At 30.4% G+C, this 9,378-nt stretch overlaps 1 protein-coding gene across 3 annotated transcripts in view; it reads right to left on the bottom strand.

Moving 5' to 3' along the window:
• LOC111636607 (phospholipase D2-like) overlaps positions 1-9,378 on the bottom strand; it is an 85,854-nt gene that overhangs the window by 62,636 nt on the left and 13,840 nt on the right. The window contains exon 2 of one of the 3 annotated variants that reach the window (XM_023381890.1): positions 5,524-5,637. The gene's annotated coding sequence lies outside the window, so the exon portion shown is untranslated. Of the gene's footprint in view, positions 1-857; positions 1,123-5,523; positions 5,638-9,378 lie in introns of those variants that run through there. The other 2 variants (XM_023381888.1, XM_023381891.1) reach the window with 2 other exon arrangements.

Genomic DNA, 9,378 nt, shown 5'->3' with positions numbered 1-9,378 from the left:
TAAATATATTTATTATTATTATAACTTCAATAGCTAAATTATATGAATCACATTGTCTGGTATGTGTAAAGACTTCCTATTCATGAAATATCATAAAAAATCTATACAAAATTAATGCAAATGTTATAAGTAAACTATAATTCTTCAATATTTCATGCATACCAAATGATGAAAATTATTTTCATTTTTATTGTTAAAAATGAAGATAATTTAATATATGTTACAGAAAGGCTCCAGAGCACATATCTGTTTTGTCTGGATCATGTTTTCTCATTGTATAGATATTAAGATTTATATTATTATTTACTTAATAAAAATTACTACAAGAAACAAAGCTGAGTCTATAATTTATAATTACATGCTAAATGAGACATAACATATAAACTACTTGTATTATTATTAGAGTATATACCAAATGAGGCTGAACATAACACAACAAAGTAAACAATAATAAATCAATTTCATTAAGTATAAATACCATTTACATATTTTAAAATGTGGTATTCAAGTATGCCACTACGGTAAGTAATAAAAGAATAATTACATGCTTAAACAGGCTTCTTTATTTATGTGTATGCTGTAAGTGCTGAAAATATCAGCTTACATTCTTTCCAATTATAAACTTTAAACTGACATAATGTAATTTTGATGGTTATATACATTTAAAATTGTATTCTGAAGTATTTTAAAGGATATTCTCTAATTTAGAACAGGATCAAGACTTTTAAACAAGTTTTAATCCTGAAAAATCATATAAAATCAAGCATCAAGGGATTTAAATTAGAAATACATATAAAGAATGGAGGTTGCCTATGATAAAATATATAAGTAAAGAATGTTAAATTTTGTATACTAACCAATTATCCCACTGGCAGGATTTTAACTGAGTGAGTGTCATCTGAGAAAATAGCAAAGATATTCTACACCTTTCCCATTTCAAGTAATTTAGCAAAATCAAAGCTTTCACCAATTACAGCATGTAAATTGGCTAATGTAAAACGACCTTAATTTCAATTAATAAACGAAACACAAACGTCAGTAAACATACGACACACTTTTAACATGAGGAAAAGAATTAAAGTTCTCTTCTACACGTGACCTCCACTTAGCAGGAGATGACGTCAAACAGGAAGTATTATCACTTCCTTTAAGTAAAAACATTATCTATGCGGTTTTTAAATTAATTTCTTAAATAAATTTCGAATTTATTAAGCTAATAAAAATGATAATTTGATCATTTATATATTTAAAAATATATATTTCATCGCAGTAAGAATAATAATGTATTAAAGAAATTGTATCTTCTAGCGATTCGTCTTCGCGATATCGCATCGCGTAGAGCTACGCGATTTCGCAACCATGAATAGGAAATGATTTGTAAAATGTAGATTTATATGTTTATATTATATCAAATTTAAGTATTTTTAACGGATGTGCAAGAAATACATTATTATTATTTATTGCATAAAGTAAGTAGTTCGCTTCGCGTCGCGTCGCAAAGAGGTCGCAGTTCGCGCGTCGCGTTTACTTAAAAATACAAATAATAATCATCTTGTAACATTGAAATGCGTTGTAACTGAATTGTTTAATAAATTTTGAGCCGAGTGGGACACATATATAATATAATATACGGAAAATAAGCGATAAAAATTAAGTACAGTATAGTACAACGTTACGCAACGCGGCGCGACATCGCAACAATGTGTGACAATGACAATGAAACTTAAATGAATTTATATTGCAATACGAATGTGTAATTATTTTACTATCATTCGTTCCATTATTTATTACTTTATCGTGTACAAAAATTGTTAAAAATATAGAATTTGTGTAATATTATAGGCCTAATTATACTCCCAAACTATAGAAAATTCTATGTAGGCCTGTTTAACCGACCTTTACTACTTCATATAACTGTTTACTCATCTATGAAAAAGTCTTCTAAATTTTTTCATAGATGAGTAAACAGCATATATAGAACTCATATAGATTTAATCGTGGGATAAGGAAAAGGTCATTGACCATGTATTAAAAAAGGAAGAGGAGGATAGTTTAAACCTTATATTCTATTGCAGCAGGTTTATAAATTACTGTACAGTATAATAAAAAAAGTAACTGTAATCAGCTTTATTTCATAAAAAAATAAAAGAAGATTTAAGTAACATTATATGTTACAGGGATATTTTAATTATGTCATATCAGATAAGAGAATTTTTGTAATCATTCCATAAAACCATTTAAAAAATGTATGTACAGTACTTTCCCAACTGAAAAAAAAAATTAATTTATAATTCTCTCGAAATAGAATATTTTCCTCAATTCTTATTAATTGAATAACAAAAATTTATATTATAGAATTATATATATATATACAGTATATATGTTCATAGAATTGATCATCATCATTTATGTATTTTCCGTGAGTTGTGAAATTATCTTGTGAATACTGTATTCCTAGAACATTTGACTTATTAATAGACGGAATTTTCGTTCATTTTTAATATCTTAACATGTGATTTTATTTGATTATGTTAAAATTCAATTTATTTTACGATATTTTATAATTGCAGGTAATAAAATTTGGCATCAAAGTTACTTAAATTAATCTTTCTTGCGACCCTCGGTGGGCAAGTGAATAAAACCACCGAAAATAATTGGTTGTAGGTTAACGAGCAGGCCACGTGAAGTTCTCCGCGTTTCTTCACGTGTCTAACATCTGAATAGAGACAAATTGTCTGCAGAGAAAATCCTTCCGGAAGACATCCCCTCTTAGCAGATCGCTCATATGTTGCGTTGCCGTATCCATCGACCCATACTAAACAAATCTTTGGTGCCGTATATTAACTATGTAAATAGTTTTGGAGCCATTTTTAACCCCCCAAATTTGTATGCCACTAATATCACTAAAAAGTCCACGTAGACAATGCCCGGACCCCTCTCCCCATCGTGTACAATGATGTACTTTTCGTGACCCCTCTCCCCCTTAAATTGTACACGTAATTAATGGACTGCCCCTTTATTACAAAGGAAAAAGTGTCCTTTGTTTTGGAATAATTGAAACAACTTTTCCTGGTAATATAATATACTGTTTCTACATTTTTACGTAATTCGCAGATGATGTATAGTGTTTTTTTTATTTTTTATTCTTGTACTGATTAATGAATGTACAGTACTGTACATCTACGGTATTCTCAGTACAATATCATTCATCACAGTATCAATATCATTTCATTGATATGTTTGACATAGTTCTGTAGTTTCATAATTCAAAACTATAATATTATACGTCCATCCTCCTGATTTATGAATATAATATGATATTAAAACATTAACTAAAAACGCAAACTTTCTTAATCGATACTAAAACTACCATTGATTTAAATGGAAAAATTATAATGCGCTCCAGAATATGTTATTTAAAAAAATTAAATCATTTCTAAAATATACTGTTAAATGTTTTATCATTTATAAAATAAAAAATATATTTTTATTATCAAATTTTTATTTGATGGCCGAACGGCCGAGCGGCCGAGCGGTTAAGTTGGCAACTTGTTATATGGATTGGGAATCGAATCCGGACAGGTCGAAACAACTCCAGGATTTTTCGGAGGGGGAGGTGATCCGTCCGGATATGTTGGGCCCATTCCCCACCACCATTGTGGGCTTGCTTAAAATAGGTCCTCTTAGTAGAAGGCAAAATGTTTATCTAGCAACCCTTACTATTAGTACGTATGAAGCGATATTAGAGGTATTTGTAGTACATATTTGAATTGTTTTAATTAATGAGATATTCGAAAGATCTCGAATACTTTCTAGTGTTCGAGTATTCGCCCATCTCTAGAACTTAACTGTGCCCTTTAAATACTTTTCAAATTCTTCTAAATCGATATTGAACCCACTGGATAGTGTCTGAAGAAATCGCCATTTTTGAAGGTCAGAACAAAATCCAAAGAAATTCTCATAGAGATATTTTTCAAAATTGAGTAAACTTAAGTATTTTCAAAATATGTTCTCTCGCAGTAAGTCGAAATTCTGCGCGTAAAGGGTGAATTTTACCATAGTTTCTTTAAGATCTAAAACAATTATTTACGGGTCACAACCGAAAAAAATTCATATCATTCAANTAAAATAATGAATGAATGAATGAATGTGACACCAAACTGTCCAAGATGGTTGTACAGCACCACCACATCCCACTTTGGGGCTGTGTGGTGATGTTCAGGTGCTGTGAGGAATGGAATTTGGTGTACATTTGGGAGGCCCTCTTCACCACACTGCTGTCTCCTTGCAACTCTCCCACCTTTGAGTTGCCCGGAATTTGGATAAGTCTACACAAACAGCTAAAACACCTGCATTAGCTCTGTTTCTATATCCCTACCTTCTCTGCACAGTAAGGTGCATGCATGACAATGTTTTATTATTTTTAAACCTTTTGTTAAAAATGGCTAATTGCCGTTCCTGTTTTCTGCACTGTAAGATGCATGCGCGATGATGTTATGAAAATTTAAATTTAATATTCTAAGTTTTGTTATATTCTAAATGGCTAACACTGTTCTTGTTCTCTGCACAGTAAGGTGCATGTGCGTATTTTAAATCTAATACTTTATCTTTAAACTTGTTATGTTCTCAGCAGCTAATGCCATTTTTGTTCCAATTTAAAAACTTGTTTGAAAACCTATTTTATTCCAGTTCTGCCTAAAGACAATGTTTATAAATATATCGAAAGTGCTCGCAGGATTAAAACATTTCTTAAAATGTTCTGTAACGCCTCTNTACACCACCACCCCATCCCACTTTGGGGCTGTGTGGTGATGTTCAGGTGCTGTGAGGAATGGAATTTGGTGTACATTTGAGAGGTCCTCTTCACCACACTGCTGTCTCCTTGCAACTCTCTCACCCTTGAGTTGCCCGGGATTTGGATAAATCTATACAAACAGCTAAAACACCTGCATTAGCTCTGTTTCTATACCCCTACCTTCTCTGCACAGTAAGGTGCATGCATGACAATGTTTTATTATTTTTAAATCTTTTGTTAAAAATGGCTAATTGCCGTTCCTGTTTTCTGCACTGTAAGATGCATGCACGATGATGTTATGCAAATTTAAATCTAATATTCTAAGTTTTGTTATATTCTAAATGGCTAACACTGTTCTTGTTCTCTGTGCAGTAAGATGCATGTGCGACACTATTACGTGTATTTTAAATCTAATACTTTATCTTTAAACTTGTTATGTTCTCAGCGGCTAATGCCATTTTTGTTCCAATTTAAAAACTTGTTTGAAAACCTATTTTATTCCAGTTCTGCCTAAAGACAATGTTTATAAATATATCGAAAGTGCTCGCAGGATTAAAACATTTCTTAAAATGTTCTGTAACGCCTCTTTATGTGAATTTTTCTCTTGAATCAGTTTGGCGTGACATCCACTCTATGTATTTAAGTTAATTAACAAAATGTTTAATTTACTTACAACAAAATTTAATCATTAAAACAACTAATATTCAATATGATGTATATATACATACTGAGTTTTCATAAGAATTACAGGTCTCCGATTAATTTTAATGCCATAGCGTGGGGCATTATGCACCCCAAGCTTGCCACTTCTGAAGATTTCAGAATTTCATTAGCTTTTCATTCTAGAAATAAAACATTTTGAAAGATTTGAAGTTTTTTGCTCTCAACAATATCAAAATGTCATCTCCTATTCTTTAATGTTTTAGTATATAACCCAAAAGCTGACCATCATGTTGAGTAAATTACAGAAAGAATAAGCCTCAATTTTAGGAGTTTGAGAATGTAAAATTTTTTTGCCAAATTCCAGAAGTCATCCAATGAGTCCGGGAGAATTGGCAACATCTTCTCCACAAATCCCAAAATTACAAGATGCCAACTCATCCTCTCTATACTACATGTGAACAGTTATATGTACATAGTCATCTGTGTTTTAGATATGTACGAGGCGTGTTCAAATGAAAGTGATTCAAAGCATCACATGCAAACAGTTTTCAATGTATTTTCGTGAAACAAATGCAATAGTGAAGGCTTATGTGCCATGCATGCACGTGCACAACCAGATTTGTGATAACTTCATTCATAAAGACGTGGCATTCATTTAAAAATGGCTGGTATGAATGCAACTGCGTCCAAAACGGATCAGAGAGCTGTAATTAAGTTTTTAACACTGAAAGGGTTTAAGCCGGTGGATATTCATCGCAGAACGCTGGCTGTGTACGGGAAAAGGGGGGGGCCAAACCCAACGGGAAAAAGGGGGCCAAAAAGGTTAACCAAAACAAAAAAAGAAAAGCCCCAGCCCGGGCAAGCAAAAAAAAGTGGGAAACAAAAACCGAATAACGAAAATGAAAACGCAAACAAAGGAAAACCAACGCCAAAAAATTGGGAACGCCCAAAAGAAGTAAAAGGTTCCAACGGAAACGGTCAACAATACTGTCACTAACATTCTGAAGTATCAAAAAGTTTGTTGCCAATGGGTACCCCGCAACAAACTTCTGTCTGAACACCACAAGAAACAGCGAATGGGCCTAAGTTTACAGTATTTGTTGCGCTACAGGGATGACGGTGATGACTTTCTGGGATGAAACCTGGTGTCACCACTTCCAACTGGAAGGGAAGTCCGTCAGCATGCAATGGAAACATCCCAGCTCACCTAGGCCCCAAAAATTCAAAACTCAGAAGTCAGGCGGAAAGGTGATGTTGACAGCATTTTTTGACATGCAGGGACCCCTATTACTGGAGTTTAAGGAGCTGAATGTCTCCATCAATGCCCAACGGTACACCCAAACACTTGATAAGCTGCATAAGACTATCAAAAACAAACATCCTCATATGCTGTCGTCAGGTGTCATCATTCTGCACGACAATGCAAGGCCACATGTCGCCAAGGTGTGTGTCGAGGCACTGGCCCATAAAAAGTGGGAAGTCCTGGAACATCCAGCTTACAGTCCAGATCTGTCGCCTTGCAACTATCACATCTTTGGACTGCTGAAGAAAAGTCTAATGGGTCAACGATTTCACTCTGACGATGACATAAAGGCTGCAGTTCTGAACTGGTTCCATGATCAACCGACATCGTTCTTCACAGACGGAATTCGTAACCTTCCTAAGCAATGGGACGCCTGCCTAAACGCCATGGGTGATTTCTTTTAACAAACTTTGTATGCATTTCACTCATTAAATATTGTTTTTTCTATCTATGTATCTGTCTCATTTCTGTCCCTATGCATCTCATGGATACACACCTTAAATCACTTTCATTTGAACACCCCTTATATGTGTATGAATGAAGTTATTCCACATGAATCATATAAAAATCAAAGTGTTTACCAGAAATTAAAGTTTATTAAGAGCACACAGGAAAATTCTATTCAGTAAATGATGCTACTGAAGGTTATCAATTGAATTGTACTTAATAATTTAGGCTATATAAATAGCAAATCATCTCAGCCAAGTATACCTTTACATGTATGAACAGATTTATCAAGTAATTCTACTATCATTGCTTTTTGAATGATTTCATGATGATTTCTGACTCAAAGATGGACAAAAAGACAAAAACAATCAATATTTACAAATGACTAATTTGAATAATATAGGAAAAAACATTCACAAATAAGCAAATATTTTTTAGATATATTTCCTACAAGTAAACTTGCAAATACATAGAATTTCTTATTATATCAAAAGACTGTCACTAAAAGTTCATTTTACTACTGAATGTAATGATTTTATGCCAAATAACATTTCATAATTATACATTTTTTTCTTTCTGAATTAATATTGTGATAGGAAACTGATACTAATCAGATAAAAATATGAATCTGAAGTCTTTAATATAAAAAAAAGTTTTTTTTTCTTTTAAACTTTTTAATAATTTTATTTTATTTAAAGAATTTTACAATTTCTTAAATAAAAATTTCCTGAAAGTTGCATGATAATGACATTGCGAAAGTTAGTTAGAAATATTAAATTTAAGTATGTGATATAAAATTAAAACTACTGTACATAAAAAAAATAAAACTGATTTATATATTTATCATGGAAGTCATACCAAGTATAGCAATAATTTGATAACAACAATATGTGTTATTATTGAAAATTCCTATTTCCTTTTTGTCAAATAATATAAAACAGCTTATATCTTGAAAGCGTTCTCTGTCTTATTTAGTTTTAATATTTAAAAATGTATTATAAATTATACTGAAAGATATTTAAATTAAGAAACAATACAAACAATTACTGGATAATTATTTGTAAAGACTTAAGATATATTATAATAATAGAAGAATAAAAATTTGTAAATTAGTTTAATTGTTGCTTAGCCATAATCATACAAAACCACTAATATTATGATGGGATATAAATTATAATGAACTATTCTTTCCATTTAATCAAGTGGAAAAACTAATTAAACAAAAAAAATTTATCTAATGGTCTACAAGTTTAATTAAAATTTAAAAAAGTCGATTAACAGATTAATAAACAATAATTGTTGCAATTATTAATAAATAAACTAATTGAATGCAATAATTTTATCTTACTTTATCAAATATTAAATTAGTATATTTGTTAATAAATATAAATTTCTTTCTTTATATATATGTTTGCAATAATTTTATTTACTAATCAAGTGATTTTATAATTTAAACAATAATATATTATAAAATGTTTATCTGCTTTTAAAATAATGTTTAAAAAATAATAAATTAGGATATTCTTCTATTCATAGACCTATTTTTCATACAAAACAATTCAAAAAAAGAAAGAAATTTAATATATACTTTAACCCAATTAAAATAAGTGCAGTATTAACTTTCACTGAATTTAAAAAATATATTCCTTTAAAATTAATAAAATAATCTAAAGGAGATTTACAAAACGACCAATAAATTTTTTAAAACAAATAATATTTATATAAACATTTAATTCATTGAAATATGTTAAAATAGTATGTTAAAGCAAGCAATATTTTTTACATAGATTAATAGAAAATGTTTAAAATGCATATTCATTGTAAGCTTCTTTAGATGAATGACAAAGAATTTTATTTGATTTATTATTTTGAAACACTTTTACTAACATTTTCTTTTCATTAATCAAATTTCATTATAAAAAATCAAAATATTCTAATAATTATTTTTATAATTACATATTATTTATAAACTTTATTTTACAATAAACTTAAATTAAATAAACTTTAATTTATATATACAGTAGAACCTCGAAAACTCGGCTCTCGATAACCCGGCACTCCGGATAACTCGGCCACACCCTAACAGGGCAAAAAAATCCTTAGTTAATTAATTTTCATTATAGACAGCTTTATAAAAGTATAAAAGCTCTCATAAAGTATTTTTCTGAGG

Source organism: Centruroides sculpturatus, unplaced genomic scaffold, assembly GCF_000671375.1.
Source record: "Centruroides sculpturatus isolate CEXI.00-Female unplaced genomic scaffold, Cexi_2.0 scaffold678, whole genome shotgun sequence".
In the NCBI taxonomy this organism is placed as follows: Eukaryota; Metazoa; Arthropoda; class Arachnida; order Scorpiones; family Buthidae; genus Centruroides; species Centruroides sculpturatus.
This window is presented reverse-complemented; position numbering and strand designations above follow the sequence as displayed.